Below are 17,755 nucleotides of genomic sequence, written 5' to 3' on the forward strand. Positions count from 1 at the left end.
CTCAACCTAGTTGTTCCATTAATGCAGTTGCTCAAACCCTATTCTCTGATATGTTGAGTGAGCATTAACAATTCCTATTAATAATGGAAATGCATAATAAAGTTAGATACTAGTATAAAATCTAGACAAGAAAAAAAATCACTTACTATTAAAGTTTTTTCACTTTTTATCTCACTTCCTTTTATTCTTCCATCTCCTTCCCTGGCCTTCCCCATACTGTTCCCTCTGCATCAGTCTAACCATATCATGCAGCACTCTAATCTTAGGGCCTGTGCTCTTGCTCCTCCCTTTGGCTACATTGTTTCCCATGATATGTGAATGTCCCCCTCCCATACCTACTGTAAGTCTTCTTTTGCTCAGATGTCACCTTCCTAGTTAGGTCTTCCTCAATGACCCTGTAAACTCCCCTTCTCCCTTTTAACTTGTCTTGCTTAATTTTTCTCCATAGTACTCATTGATCAACAGCTGACATTACTTTTTACATTAATTTCACTCTAATAGCATATCTGCCTCACGATGGCAGAAAATTATTTTATTTATCCAACTATTCCAGCAGGTAGGTCTGTACATAGACCACTGTAGGTTGCTTGATTAATATTTATCGAATAAATGACTAAAGTTTTAAAATTTCACTTAGCTTTATTACTACTGTCTGCCAACAAAAATACTTTTTTTCTATAACCATGTTATAGTCTCATTACTATAAATTATAGCTAAATAGCATCAAACATCAATACATTTCTACTAAAAGACAGTAAGAACATTCAAACATCTGTATAATATTTAAAAATAATTAAAACAACATATCCTGAAGTAGTTGTATACTGAAAGATCTTAAATAAAGTATATAATTGTAAGAATAGGGACAGTATCTACCAAGATGTCTGAACCAAAATCTTCAAGAAGTTACTTCACTGGGGGCAAAAACGATGGTGGGAAGGGTGCTGTTTTGGATTTTAAAAGATAGCAGAGGGCTGGGGTTGTAGCTCAGTGGTAGAGTGATTTCCTAGCACATGTGAGGCACTGGGTTCGATCCTCAGCACCACTTAAAAATAAATAAATAAAATAAAGGTATTGTGTCCATTACAACTAAAAAATAAATAAATAAAAGAAAGAAAGGAGAGACTCAAACACATGCATAACATACCTAACATATTAAGCCTTGCCTGGTTTGGCAAAAATGAAAATTAGAAAAGATATTGTGAGAACATTTGGGAAAATGTATATAGAAGATAAATATTAGACAATATAAAATTGGTATTAATTCCTTGGATGTGAAAAGGGTATTTAGAACATTGACCGTGAACAAGTCATTTTTCCTATATATACTTCCGTTACCCCATCTATAGTATAATTGACATTATACAGGGTGTGTTATAAGAATAAAATCAAAGTAAAATCCTCTAAAACTTTAATATATGATTTAATATATTAACTATTCTTGCAGTTACAGCATTAGCATGTGATCTTAGGTCTGCAACTCAGAAACATGAATCCAGGGTTTGAAACTGGGAGATAATGATTCAATCTAGGGAAGCAGAGAATCCATCAGAGGGAGAATGATAGCAACAACATCAAAGTTCTGAGTTACTGGTGGCAGAGGTGGCATTCACAGGCTACAGTGAAGGGCAAGTGAGTATGCATTGTCGGTGGCAGCCATCAATGTGTTCAAGCATATTGTGCTGTGACTCTGGCTGTGATTATGATCTGCAGCCTAACTTCTCCTATTTGTGCCCTTTTCTTGAACCAAGTTTTCCAACCTCCTCAGTGATTGTTAGCTTCTCAATGACCTTTTAACATGATACCATGAACATATTCTTCATTGCTGTCAAATGAAATGTCATGAAACCAAAAAAGTATATTTAAGAAGTGCAGAAACTGATATGGTTACTCTGCCATTCTAGAAATGGTAAGCTTTCTAAGATTAGCAAAACCACTCAAGGAATAAATTGTGCTTATTGTCAAAAGCACAGATAAATTTTAAACTAAAGTTCATAGTCAACAGACTTGGGGAAAAAAAAAAAAGATATGGGAGAAAAAAATAATTTAGGAAACAGGTCTAACTGATTAGTAAATTTTATTCCAGTCATTATTTAATTAAATGTCTCATCGAGCCCTCAAGCTTGATTATTATAAAAATAGAGTCACCAAAAACCAGTCCTAAACATACATTCATATAACAGGTATAAAAACAGAAAAAGAATTCTTGATTTGACCAAATGATTCACAAAAGACATATATATTTAACAGAATTAGAAGATGAGACATTTGCTTTGTCAATACAGATAGAACAGAATGGTGGTTAAGAGCAAAAGACCTACAACTACATAGGCAGCATTTACCAACCGTCTAATCTTAGGGAAACTACTTAAACCACTTGCGCCTCAGATCCCTAGATCCACAGTGATTTTGAATGTTGATTTTTTTAAAAACATGTAAATTTCTTATGTACCCATATAGTAAATGTCCATGTATGTTAGTATCTTATTACAATTACTATCACTATTATTAGCACTTAAAATTGCCTATGATAGCTATACAACAAAAATACAGCAAGAAAGGCAAAAGACAGATTTACTAAAGAGCTGCCATTTAAAGAAACAGGACTCTAATAAAATGGATGAAGGAAGAGAACCTTGGTAGATAGGGTTAAGGAGGCAGCTTGGCTTTCCCACCTTGCAAAAAGGCAGTAAGAATTAATCTTTCAGTAAACTGATGACAGTTAAAATTAATATAAGAGGAGATAACAAAGATGGCTGGATCTCAAATTCGAAAACTCTGGGAAATACTCTCTCTACTCCATTTCTTCCCCTCCATGATTGCTCAAAATTGCTCCCTTCTCTTCACAGCAAAACTTCTCAAAGGAGTTCTCTACTTCACTCCCCGTACTTTTTCACTTATCATTCACTCTTCTATCTACTGCAATCTGGTTTCTATCACAACTATTCCACTGAAATTCTCTTTGAAGGCAAACCCAGTGGTCAATTTACAAACCTCTTTGGAATCAATGCCTCAGCATCATTCAACAGTTGCAGCCTGAGAATATTTCCTCTCAGTTTCATTTATATGTCTCTCCTGATTTTCCTTCTAATTCACTGGGTTCTCTAGTATGGAATAGTCATCCAAGACTTAACATAAGTCCCCTTTTGCACTCTGGCTGTATACTGTCCCTTGATAATCTCATCCATTCAGATGGTTTTAAAAACCATCTACAGAATACTGACCACTAAATATACATTTTAGCACTGAAATTTCCTCTGAGTTGCAGACCTATATATTCATTAATTCATTTAATGAGTATCTATTGAACATACACAGTATGCACTAGACATTATTCTAGGTTGCTGGGACACAGATAAATAAGACAAAAAGCTTTGCATTCCAGAGGGAGAGAAAAATAAATATATAGATGATAAAGGGAATGAAGAAAAATAAGATGGGATAAGGAAATATAGAACAACAGGTATACAAAAAGGGTTCTCTTACACCTGAAAAAGACTGGTATTTAGGGAGCAAGTTATATGAAAATATATTCCACATGGAAGAAACAGCAAATGCAAATGACATGAAGTCAGAAATAATTCTAATACTAGAAGGAACTGCAGAGTACTGGCTAGTGTAGCTGAAGTAGAGTCAAAGTGCATTCAAACATGAAGTCAGATCTTACAGAGCAATATGGCCATTATAAAGTATTTAGATTTTATAGGAAACAACTGGAGCATGTGATGGAAGCAGTGACATGGCAAGATTTTAGTTTTTAAAAGATCACTCTGGCTGCATTGTGAAGATCAGATTACATGGGGACAAGACAGGAAGCAAGAGACCAGAGAAGAGGTTACTCCATTAGTCTAGGCAAGAGGAAATGTAGATTTGGACTAAAGAGAGAGTACAAATAATCAAACTAATCACTCTGCGCACATATGTTAAAGGTAGATTGGTGTTAATGGACTGAATATGTGGTATAAAATAAAAAGACATACTTATTGCTGAGTTTTTTGGCCTGCCAAACTAGGCGAATGGGGTGATATTTACTAAGATGCAGCAGTCATAATCAATCGGATATCAAACATCTCAAAAACAGCATGGCTAAAAGGAAGTTCTTGATTTTCCTCAAAAGCCTCAATACTCTTCTCGCTTTTCCCATCTATCACATCACCCTTTCCTATTTCCTTTTAGCACTTGTTCCTATCTTAATCAGTTTATTTATTTACATATTATCCATTACAGGATAGGCTCCATGAAAGCAAAGAACTTGACTCTCTTATCCACTGCTACATCCCTGTATTCTATACTAGAGTTTGGTATATAATAGGCACTCAATAAATATTTCTTGAATGGATGGATGGGTAAATGAACAAACCCTTCTACTGTCTCCTTTACAGGCTTATCCTCTTCAGCCTGGCCATTTAACAGAGGAGTTCCCACAACTTCTCGGGCCTCTTCTCACATTTTTAACCCATCACTGCAGTCACCACATATTTGCCCATTTTTTGAACATCTAAAGATAAAATCCAACCTAATATATCAAAGATATCTCAAAGATATCTCGAATTCAGCAAACCAAACCTATTTCTCTTCCAGTGTTCTGTATTTTAATAAATGGCATCATCATACATCCAGAGAGACAAGTTGGAAATCCTTGTGCCATCCTTTACATTGCCTTCTCCCCAAACCTCAGGTAATCAATCTATGTCACCAAGTCCTGTTAAATTATCTAGTAACCATCTTCCATATCTATCTATCTCCATTTCTGAAAAGACTTTGTCAACACCTTAGTCCATCGTTTTAGTTTAATTATTTTAACAACTTTCTCTCTGGTAACTCTACAACATATTGTCCATACTTCAGCTACAATGATGATCTTTTCAAAAGGAAGCCTTAATGTAATTTCTATTACATAAAAACTTTCTGATAGTTTCACATAGCTCTTAGGAAAACCAAAGTCTCAAGTCCCAAAGCCTTGCCAGTCTAGTCCATGTGTATCTGCCGACCTAAATCTCTCACCACTCTTTCTTTTATTTTCTGTGGTACAACACTGTTGACCTTCTTTCAGTTCCTAAAAAAATTCATCACTCTCTTGCAATAGAAACTTACTTTTATTAAAGGGTTTCACAAAACTCATCTTCTAGCATTTACTTCAATTTGTAAATGCAAACTTATTTTGTTGATGCTTATTCTTTCACAAATTTTAAGTGTCACGAGATTTAAGGTTATATTTCACTTTGCTCAACACTAATCTCCAGCAACCATTAAAATTTAAGAAACCCTCAGATGTTTATTACATGGATTTCTACACCTGGGAAGTTATATGGCAGCATATGGTACAACAGCTAAATTAGAGACAAAGAGACTTAACTGCATCTGCCTGATGTTACAACCTGATGTACCCCAAAGGATTTTGTGAGAAGCAAATGATAAAATGCCTATAATATACTCAGCACATTTTTCTGAAACAGAAACTAAGAGTTCAATATACATTAGTGATTGTTATTAGCTATTTTTTATTAATTCAAATGTCCTGATGCTATTTAAGTTGGTGATTTTCATCCCTTTTTGTAATTATGTTTAGTTTCACCTATATAAAGCTATAAACATAACTTCCATAAATAAGATTTGAATATTTAACACCAGGCACCCTCCCATTCTTAAAAAAAAAAAAACTTAGCATATATTAGTTATCTCTTTTGTGTAAAAAAAAAAAATTGCCCCCAAACTAGGCCACTTTAAAATACCAAAAATTTTCATCTCACAGTTTTTGAGATAAAGTGACTTAGTTGAATGCCTCTGGCTCAAGTTCTTGCATGAAGTTATAGCCAAGCTGTCAAACAGGGCTCTAGTCATGTTGAGAATGACTCAGGCTGAGAGATTTGCTTCTAAGTTCATTAACATGGGTACTGGCAGGCTTTTATCAAGATTTGTTATAAACATATTAGGAAAATGACTCCATCATTTGTAAAATTGCTATGAAACAATGCCATCCGTTATGCTAGTCAATATCCCTTACAAAATGCAATAAATTTCTTCTTGTGTTTAATCTTGGAAAAAGTTTCTCTCTTGATGAAATGGCATTTATCTTTGTATTATAAAAGTTTTTTTTTTAATTGGATATGTTTTCTTTACTCAATCTGTCAGTACAAATAGATTTTTTTTAAAACTAATCTTCAGCTAGACTTCCCTAGATTTTTCTCCTCTTCTTGTCCCTATTATCATTTCATGTATTACATAGTTTTCTTTAATCACTCTTTTAATACAAATATTTCTACCATATCATTTCCTAACATTTGTTTATTATTTTAATTTGCAAATAGAGGATAAACAATCAATCAATAAATCAATATCTAATTTTGTTAGAGAAGTGGAAATAGCCAAATTCACTTGCTAAATAACCATATTTAAATGAATTTAAAATGCTATTCTGTTTTAAATGTTTACCAAATTAGTGAAAATATTGTTTGTTCAGTCCTTCTCAATGCCATAGAGCTAGAAAGAAGCCAAAACTACTTTAGCTCTAGAACCATGTTGTCACACATAGTAGTTCTAGTCACATGTAACAATTTAAATTTAAATAAAATTTAAAATTCCATTTCTCAGCCACTCTGGCTCTATTTCAGGCTCAGTAGCAACCTGTCCTTAGTAGCTACCATACTGAACAGAGCAGAAAGTTCTACTAAACAGTACTGCTCTGAGTCACTCTTCATTGGCACTATGTTTGACTATCAAACATCACAGGAAATGGGTGGCCAAATCAGCAATTAAATCTAATGGTAATAAAACATGATTTTCAATAATATAAATTTTTGCTATTCTCTTAGATCCACAATAAAAAAAATAACAATTTAAAGTAGAGGCAAGGGAAGAAAGTCATATTCACTTTGCAACTTACCAGAACCAATACAAAAAAGCAAGGTGCGCGCGCACACACACACACACTTCATACAATCTTTCTGAATTTAGCCCTCCCTTCCTCTGCACTACAGTATGGTAGAGTAGTGATAAATGATCACTGGTTATACCAACTAAGATGCTTAGAAAGTAGGCTTCCTGCTACCATCATTAAAAAAAGAAGCAAAAGATAAATAAATAAAAAAGGCCAGACACACACCACCACCACCACCACCACCACCATCCAGCCCCATCCTGCACCAGTCTGACTATGGTGAAATTGGCATTCTACCACAACTCCCCTGAAAGGCAATACTGCAGTGAAAACATTGTGAATACCAGTTAAACTGTAGTATTTAATATTGCTTCCATCAATATACTATTTTCTCTACTTATATTGCTTTTCCTTGTCACCTTTACCTACTGGAATCCTGCTTACACAATAGTTTAGACTGGTTTAAATTCCACCTCCTTCATGATGCCTTTTTCTCAGTGATCCTCTATTAGAATTCTCCATAGAAACAGAATAGGCTGTATACACCTATGATGAATCAGCAGGAAGAGAAATTAGGAAAACGATCCCATTCATAATAGCCTCAAAAAAAAAAAAAAAAAAAAAAAAAACCTTGGGAATCAATCAAGCAAAAAGAGTCACAATGACCATATGATCAAAAAACAATATACATATTAAATGCAATCACCTTCAAAATACGAATGAAATTCTTCACCAAGTTAGAAGAATCAGTCCTTAAATTCATTAGGAAGAAGAGGAATATTCTATTCTCTTGAATAAGCAATTCTGAACAAGAAAAGCAATGCAAGAAGCATCACAACACCTAATTTCAAATTATACTACAGAGCTATAGTAGCAAAAACAGCAAGCTAACTGGCATCAAAATATACAATGGAGTAAAACTGAAGGCACTAAGACAAACCCAAATACTTACAGTCATCTGATTCTTTTTTTTTGGCGGGGGGTGTGGGTGGGGGGAGGAGCGGGGAGGTGGGGACGGGTACCAGGGATTAAACCCAGAGGCATTTAACCACCGAGTCACATCCCCAAATCCTTTTTTATATTTTATTAGAGCCAGGATCTCGCTGAGTTGCTTAGGGCCTCACTAAGTTGCTGAGGCTGTGTTTGAACTCATGATCCTCTTGCCTCAGTTTCCCAAGTTGCTGGGATTACAAGCATGTGCCACAACACCCGGCTAGGATTCTTATAAAGGTGCCAAAAATGTATGTTGGAGAAAAGACTACCTTTTTAACAAATGGTTCTAGGAAAACTAGACATCCACATGTAGAAGAATGAAATAAAATCCCTTTCACCCTGCACAAAATCAAATCAAAAGAGATCAAAGATTTAGGAATTCAACCAAAAAATATGCTAGAAAAAATATGTTAGAAGAAAGCACAGGATCAAAATTCTATCATACAAGTAGGTAATGGCTTCCTCAACAAGACTCCTAAAGTTCAAGAAATAAAACCAAGCATCAATAAGTAGGATGCCATCAAATTAAAAAGCTTCTGCATATCCAAGGAAACAATAAAGAGAGTAAAGAGAAAGCCTACAGAACGGGAAAAAAGTCTCTGCCAGTCACTCCTCTGACAGGGGATTAATATCCAGAATACGTAAAGTACTGAAAAAACTTAATGTCGAAAAAACAAATAACCCAATTAATAAATAGGCCAAAGAACTAAACAGAAACTTCTCAAAGGAGGAAATACAAATGAGGGCTGGGGATATAGCTCAGTTGGTAGAGTGCTTGCCTTGGAAGCACAAGGCCCTGGGTTTAATCCCCAGCACAGCAAAAAAAATTTTGAAAAAATGTTCAACATCTCTAGCTATCAGGGAAATGCATATCAAAGCTACACTAAGATTTCATCTCACACCAATCAGAATGACAATTATTAAGAATACAAATAATAATAAATCCTGGAGACGAGGGAAATGTACACTCACATTGCTGGCGGGACTGCAAATTATTACAACCATTATGTGGAAAGCAGTGTGGAGACTCCTCATAAAAAGGAGGAATGGAACCACCATATGAGAGCTAACCAACACCTCTGTATTTATACAAAAAAACTAAAACAAACATACTATAGTCATACAGCCACTTCAATATTTATAGCAGCACAATTCACAATAGCCAAATTATGTAATCAACCCTGATGCTCATCAACAGATGACTGGCTTAAGAAAATGTGCTATATATACACAGTGCAGTTCTACTCAGTCATAGAAAAAAATAAAATAATAGCATTTGCTGGTAATGGAAATCAATGGAAATGGAGAAGATCATGCTAAGTGAAATAAGCTAGACTCAGAAAACCAAGGATCAAATGTTTTCTCTCATATGTGGAAGCTTGAGTAAATAAGAGAAAGAAGGTGCCAAGGAAGGAGTTAGACATCATAAAGATATAAGATAGATCAGTAGGGTAAAAGAGAACAAGAGGGAGGAAAGAAAGAAGGGAAAGGGGTAGAAATATGGAATAAATTAAACAATAACACATTACATACATATATCACTGTACCAAAAAGAATCTCACATATACATATATATTTACAAAATACCCATCAAAAATAAAGGAGTGAAAGAGCAATACAGGAAAGGAAAGAGAACAGCGGGAGAGGAGGAAAAGGAAAGGCGAGGGGGGAATGGGGATTTAAATAAAATTCCCTGAATGCACTATTTTGTCAAAATGAATCCAAATACTAGTTCAGTGGTAGAAAGAATGGTGCTTAGAATGTGCAAGAATCTGGGCTCAGTCTCCAGCACCATCAAAATAACAATAGTAATAACACAGTTCCTTATTTTCAATAAACTATGTTCCTCATATGGGGTTTTCCTGATATTTTTCATAACTAGATTCACGTTACTCATTCCTGGATAAAATATTAATAATCCTCAGATATTACATCTACAGACACACAATGTCCACCTATGGTTACTGTTACCAATTTTGATCACCTGATTATGATGTTTTCTGATTTCTCTTCTGTAGTTATTATTTTTGCCTTGCAACTAAGAAGCAATGTACAAGGAAATGCTTTAAAACCATGCAAATATTGTGTTCCTCATTAAGATTCCCACAGATTTAGCATCAATTTATGATTCTGCCTGACTCAATCTGTACTGAAATGGCTGAAAAATTTCAATACATTTTAATTATTTATTTTAAATTTATACTAATCATGGTTTAGAGACAACATACATAATGAGAACTCTAATAATAAATTTGTTATCTGAATTATATAAACTTTAGTTTGTACATAACTAAATATTAAAAGAAATATCATTTCTGTTAATCACTTTTGCTTCCTACATGTCCAGAATGAGCCAAATTTTTAACTACCATGTAAAGGACTGCACTGCCATCTTTGGGATAAAATGTAAAATTCAATTTTTGACAAATTTAAATGATGTCACAAAATCCTAAAAGAAAATGATGAAAATAACTAGCACTTTTATCATAATAAAAGAACCTCATCTGTTTAGCAGAATTTATCTATCTACCATAAACTATTTATTTTTGTGCATTAGCCCGAATATGAAGGAGAAAGTATTCTAACACAGTTGTAGGACATATAAATTGCTGATACTATTTCAAATGATAATTTCACTAGTGCTTTTAAACTCTTAAAGGCATCTACCTATGTTAGAAAAATAACACAAGATGTATGTTAACAATTACAAGAAAACTCTAAACAACGTAAATCTTTATCAATAAAAACCAGATCAATAATGTTTTATTCAAACAATGAGCTACAATGGAGAAGTTATAAAGAACAAGACAGATTTTCAAAAGATATATATCTATATCTATATCTGCATCTATAACTAATACTATGCATTGTTACAAAATATGTCATCGAACTACTGTAAAACCTATATATGTGAAAAAGAAAGGAGGATACACTAAGTATGTAAATTTATAAACACAAATACACGCTTGCTTATGCTTCTGTAGACACAGAAAATTCCTGGAAGGAAACACAAAAAAACTGCTAATAAAGTTTATCTGGGAGGAATAAGACTAAAGGAGTCAGGTTAACTTTCCATTTTACATCTTATTCAATCATTTGAAATGCTAACTGTGAGTAACTGAATTGTATGTAATTCTTAAAAATCTGTGACAAGCTTTTAAATGCCAGAGGTGAATTTGATGTCATAACTGAAAACAAAATAAGAACATGAAGGGGTGCTGTATTTTATCAAATGCTTTTTCTGCATCTATTGAAATAATCATGTGATTCTTGACTTTAAGTCTATTGATATGGTGAATGACATTTATTGATTTCCGGATGTTGAACCAACCTTGCATCCCTGGGATGAAACCCACTTGATCATGGTGCACTATCTTTTTAATATGTTTTTGTATGCGATTTGCTAAAATTTTGTTGAGAATTTTTGCGTCGATGTTCATTAAGAATATTGGTCTGAAATTTTCTTTCCTTGATGAGTCTCTGTCTGGTTTAGTTATCAGTGTGATATTGGCTTCATAGAATGAGTTTGGGAGGGTTCCCTCCAGGGATAGTGGGAACATTCCTTAACATTGTAAAGGCCATTTATGCTAAGCCCATGGCTAATATCATTCTAAACGGTGAAAAACTGAAAGCATTCTCCCTAAAAACTGGAACAAGGCAGGGATGCCCTCTTTCACCACTTCTATTCAACATCGTTCTTGAGACTCTAGCCAGAGCAATTAGACAAACCAAAGAAATTAAAGGGATACAAATTGGAAAAGAAGAACTCAAACTATCCCTGTTCGCTGATGACATGATTATATATTTAGAGGAACCTGGAAATTCCACCAGAAAACTCTTAGAACTCATAAGTGAATTCAGTAAAATAGCAGGTTACAAGATCAATGCTCATAAATCCAATGCATTTTTATACATAAGTGATGAATCTTCAGAAAGAGAAATTAGGAAAACTATCCCATTCACAATAGCCTCGAAAAAAATAAAATACTTGGGAATCAATCTCACAAAAGAGGTGAAAGACCTCTACAATGAGAACTACAGAACACTAAAGAAAGAAATTAAAGAACACCTTAGAAGATGGAAAGATCTTCCATGTTCTTGGATAGGAAGAAGTAATATTGTCAAAATGGCCAGACTACCTAAAGTGCTATACAAATTCAATGCAATTCCAATTAAAATCCCAATGACGTACCTTACAGAAATAGAGCAGGCAATTATGAAATTCATCTGGAAGAATAAGAAACCCAGAATAGCTAAAGCAATCCTTAGCAGGAAGAGTGAAACAGGGGGTATTGCAATACCAGATCTTCAACTCTACTACAAAGCAATAGTAACAAAAACGGCATGGTATTGGTACCAAAATAGAAAGGTAGATCAATGGTATAGAATAGAGGACACGGACACAAACTCAAATAAATACAATTTTCTCATACTAGACAAAGGTGCCAAAAATATGCAATGGAGAAAAGATAGCCTCTTCAACAAATGGTGCTGGGAGAATTGGAAATCCATATGCAACAGAATGAAACTAAACCCATATCTCTCACCATGCACAAAACTCAACTCAAAATGGATTAAGGACCTCGGAATCAGACCAGAGACCCTGCAGATTATAGAAGAAAAAGTAGGTTCAGATCTTCAACATGTCGGCTTAGGACCAGACTTCCTTAACAGGACTCCCATAGCACAAGAAATAAAAGCAAGAATCAATAAATGGGATAGATTCAAACTAAAAAGCTTTCTCTCAGCAAAGGAAACTATCAGCAATGTGAAGAAAGAGCCTACAGAGTGGGAGAGTATCTTTGCCAATCATACTTCAGATAGAGCACTAATCTCCAGAATCTATAAAGAACTCAAAAAACTCTAAGAATACAAATAATCCAGTCGACAAATGGGCTAAGGAAATGAATAGACACTTCACAGAAGAAGATCTACAAGCAATCAACAAACATATGGAAAAATGTTCAACATCTCTAGTAATAAGAGAAATGCAAATCAAAACCACCCTAAGATTCCATCTCACCCCAATTAGAATGGCGATTGTCAAGAATACGAGCAACAACAGGTGTTGGCGAGGATGTGGGGAGAAAGGTACACTCATACATTGCTGGTGGGGCTGCAAATGAGTGCAGCCACTCTGGAAAGCAGTGTGGAGATTCCTTAGAAAACTTGGAATGGAACCACCATTTAACCCAGCTATCCCACTCCTTGGCCTATACCCAAAGGACTTAAAATCAGCATACTACAGAGATACAGCCACATCAATGTTCATAGCTGCTCAATTCACAATAGCCAGACTGTGGAACCAACCTAGATGTCCTTCAATTGATGAATGGATAAAGAAACTGTGGTATATATATACAATGGAATATTACTCAGCCATAAAGAATGATAAAATTATGGCATTTGCAGGCAAATGGATGAAATTGGAGAATATCATGCTAAGTGAGATAAGCCAATCTCAAAAAGCCAAAGGACGAATGATATCGCTAATAAGTGGATGATGACATATAATGGGGGGAGGGGAGGGTTAGTGTTAGGGTTAGAGTTAGGGTTAGGGAGGGGGGCAAGTATGGAGGAAGGAAGGATGGTATAGAGGGAAAAGAGGGGTGGGAGGGGTGGGGGAAGGGAAAAAATAACAGAATGAATCAAACAACATTACTGTATGTAAATTTATGATTACACAAATGGTATGCCTTTACGCCATGTACAAACAGAGAAACAATATGTATCCCATTTGTTTACAATAAAAAAAAATACATTATTAAAAAAAAAGAAGAAGAATTTATCATCTGCTAGGAATAGCAAAAACCTTATATTTACATGTATTAACTCTATTCTCTCATCTGGAAAGGAAAATTGGCAATTGTTGTATACATATACATAGCAGACACTGAGCTAGACAGTTTTACAAATATTACATCTTTCTGTTAATTATCAGGGGCACTACATTTTGGTTGTCTAGATAAAAAGATACTTGTGGCCTCCGACCCTGACAAAAAAAGAGAAAAATTGTCTACTACCATGACAGAAGTTAAACTTAGGATGAAGAACATAGATCAATCTATCTTCTTACAAAATTCACGATATTCAAGTAAATTATTAAATAAATGAAGCAAGCAGTCAATATTTGGGTGACCAAAAGATTAATGTAATTTCACAAAGTGTATTAATCCAACATAGAAAATTACTAATAAACTGCATGATTTACATATTTCACATAAATATGATAGTTTCATATAACAGTATTCATAAAAACTAAAAAAGTATTAATATACATATATATCTCCAGTGCTCTATATATACATACATATATACACAAAAAAATTAATTCTATAACAAATTGGTTTGATACTTTAATAAATACCATAAGAATTGACCTCAGCAAATGCTTTTCTGAATTTTTAAGCTTTTTTACTTAGACATAATGTATTCATTATAGAAAAAAATTTAAAAGGACAGAAATTCAAAATTACCACTTAATACCTACATCACTAAAATACTCTCCACTAATATTTTGGTTTGTATGTGAATATTAATATACTGGCTATACTTTTTAAAGATGAGACTACATATAATTTTATAACTTTTTTTTAAACTTCATATGCCATTAAGAATATTCCACATGTATCCACCAAACATGTACAATATCTATTTCACCATTTTTAGGGATATACTCTGATAAAAAATTAGGATAATTTTCTCCCTCAATTCAAATGTAGAAAAAAATTTTTTTTGAAAAATATATTCTTCCATCCCAAAATAGAACTTTAATTCTTTAAAACAAAAGAGTGATTTTAGTAATCACTCTTCTCACCTTGAGATTTGCTATTTCTAGCATCATCAGGATTAAAAAGCATCAAAATTATTGTTTACATTTAATAACCTTTTATGGCATACTTTTCAGAACTGAATTTTTCAATTTACAAATATTAAGCTCTTTCAGGGAATTTCTATATTCAAGAATATCATTTAAAGCAGAGGTTTTATGCTAAGTTGTAAAGTAATTCTCTGAAAGTTATTAAATCCATCTAAAATAGTATGGTTCCAAAATAATCCAAATGTCCAAATAATCAAAACAGTTACGGCAGAAGACTTGAGAAGTAATGAGTTTTGAAGAAGGCATCAAATTGAAAATTAGGAACATGTGAAACATTTAAAATTTGAATAACAGAAATATTCACTGATCACTCCTCAGGTATCAAACACTGCCCGAAGGGTTTTAAATGTTTTCATTTACATAATCCTCATAACCACCTCACAAAGTGGGTACTATTTTTATCTGCAAATTACAGGTGAAGAAACAAAGGTTAAGCAACTTGCCCAATTCACCAGCTAAGAAGTGGAGCCAAAATCTAATGCAGGCAGACTGGCTCCAAGCAGAAGAACACCAAGGAGATCAGAACACAGACCATAAGCATGAGAAAATTTTATTTTCACAGGTACTAGCTACATATTTTAAAGAAATTTGAGAGGACCAGGTCCTTGAGACACTCCCAACCCTCCAGGCCCCCTGTTCCCAGCCTCTCTGGCTCCAGCACCTATAGTACTGGGTAGTAGGTGAGATGTAGTCAGGATAATGTACGTAAAGCAGTTAACATAGAACCTGACTAAAGTACTCAATAAAATCTCAAAATAATCATCATGGAAGTTATTTTTTATACATCAAACAGAAACAGAAAGATTGAAGTACAAAAGAAAGAAAGAATTTTCTTTTATAAAAAACAGGGTAGAGGGCTAGGGTTATAGCTCAGTGGTACAGTGCTTGCCTGGCATGTGTGAGGCACTGGATTCGATTCTCAGCACCATATATAAATAAATAAATTAAAGGTTCATCAACAACTAAAGTTTTTTTTTAAAATTTAAAAAGGAAACTGTTCCTTTAAAAAATGGGGTAGAAAAGGAAAGTATTAAGTTTTAAAGGAAATAAAAAGCATGTCAAAACTGTGGATTCACATTACATGTTCAGGCACTTTAATGTATTATGTTAAGAGTTAGTAAACAAAAGAATGTCCATAAATAATTTTAAAGTTAAAATGTTTAGAGGGCATTAATTTTGGATTTCACATTTAAGAAATTATTTAAATAATAATAAATCATAAAACATATTTCTAAACATCATTTCCCCAAAGACTTCAATCATTTGTGTTGAAATGCTATGGTAAATGTATAAGCATTCTACCACTTAGAAAGCTCCACTTCTGGGCACTTTATAGTAATTCACAGCAGAACAGTGTTCCTGCTGATTATAGTCAGGAAAGAAATCATATTTTTAAAGGAGTCAGAGAGGTAAAGGTAATTGAGGAAAAAATTAAAGGAAGAAGAGAACTATACAGAGATAAACTCAAGATCTAGAGCAATTTTTGCCTGGGACAAAGTGCCTATAGGAAGATATAATCCAACAACATATGCTTCAAAATATATAAAACACAACACTGGCAAAACAAAAAGGAGAAACAAACAAATTTATAATCATAGTGGAAGTTTTTAATATACTGTGCCCAACAGCTAACAGTACAAGCAGACAAAAAAACATGAATATGGTCAATTAACAAATTTAACCTGACATATAGAACAGTATGCCCAACAATGACAGAATTCAAACTCTTCTCCAATGCACATGGAACATACACCTAAAGTGACCATACATTGGGCCATAAATAAAGTCCCAAGAAACTTTGAATTACTCAGAGTATGTTCTCTGATTTCAGAGAACATATCAATTCACCTATAAATAACAAGTAGAAAGAGAATTTAAAATCCCTCCAAGAAGCCCTGGGGGCTTTTCAGTGGTAGAGTGGTAGAGTATTTGCCTAGCATGCATGTGGCCCTGGGTTCAATCTCAGCACCACAAAAAAAGAAAAGAAAATGAAAAGAAAGAACCTCCTAAATAACCCATAAGGCAAAAGAAGGAATCAAAATTAAGTATTTTGATCTGAATGACAACTAGGCTACAAGACCCAACATATTAAAACTTGTGGAATATAGTTTTTGTACCCTCATGGTAAATAATAAAGCCATCTATGACATTCATTATAAAAACTTTGACACTGACAGAACTACACTAAACTGAACAGGCTGATAGATCAGACTGTGTCTTCCATCACTACTTCTGTCAGATTTCATAGAATTCTAAATGGTGATCTGACAATTCTAGAGAAACCTGGTTTCCTAATCCTGCATTTATTTCTCTCTGGCCACATATGCCCCTTTGATTTCTGTTGAAAAAATTTTCCACAAACAACCTTATATAGTAGAATATACTAATGCTTGCTTGGAGCCAGCCAACCAGATGGTGAAATGTGACTCTTGCCATAGTAAATACATTGTTCACTGCTTATAGTACCAATGCTGCCATTGCCATCAACAAGGCCAAAATACTTTGTGGATGTATGCTGCCCCACTAATAATAAGGTTGGTATTAATTATCGACCTCCAACCTGGCTAAGGCAGAGCAAGCTATGTGCATGGTGAGCAACACCACAGCCATTGCTAAGGCCTGAACTTAACTGGACTACAAGTTTCACCTTATTTATTTATGCCAAGCATTCCTTTATTTACAGGTATGTGAGTGAGGGGAAGGAAGGTTCATGAACACATGACTACCATTGAGAAAGATTGTAAGGACATTGGTGTGGCTTCTCTCGAAGAGAGGGTGAAAAAAGAGAATATTGAAATCAAGATGTCACATAGGTGGTGCTTTTATAGGGAAGTTTATGCTATTTTAAACATTGAAGCTGTGGTCTAAATCAGTTAATCGTATGTATACATATATATGGCAAATAAATGTATTACACTATATGCAATGGTGTATAGTCTCATACACAATTACTGACCTATGCTTTAAAATACAAGTAGTTTGTCATAGATCCAAAGTGTCCATCT

General features: G+C 34.1%; 1 protein-coding gene across 1 annotated transcript in view; it reads right to left on the reverse strand.

Moving 5' to 3' along the window:
• PDE3B (phosphodiesterase 3B) overlaps positions 1-17,755 on the reverse strand; it is a 190,712-nt gene that overhangs the window by 127,587 nt on the left and 45,370 nt on the right.

Source organism: Sciurus vulgaris, assembly GCF_902686455.1.
Source record: "Sciurus vulgaris genome assembly, chromosome: 11".
In the NCBI taxonomy this organism is placed as follows: Eukaryota; Metazoa; Chordata; class Mammalia; order Rodentia; family Sciuridae; genus Sciurus; species Sciurus vulgaris.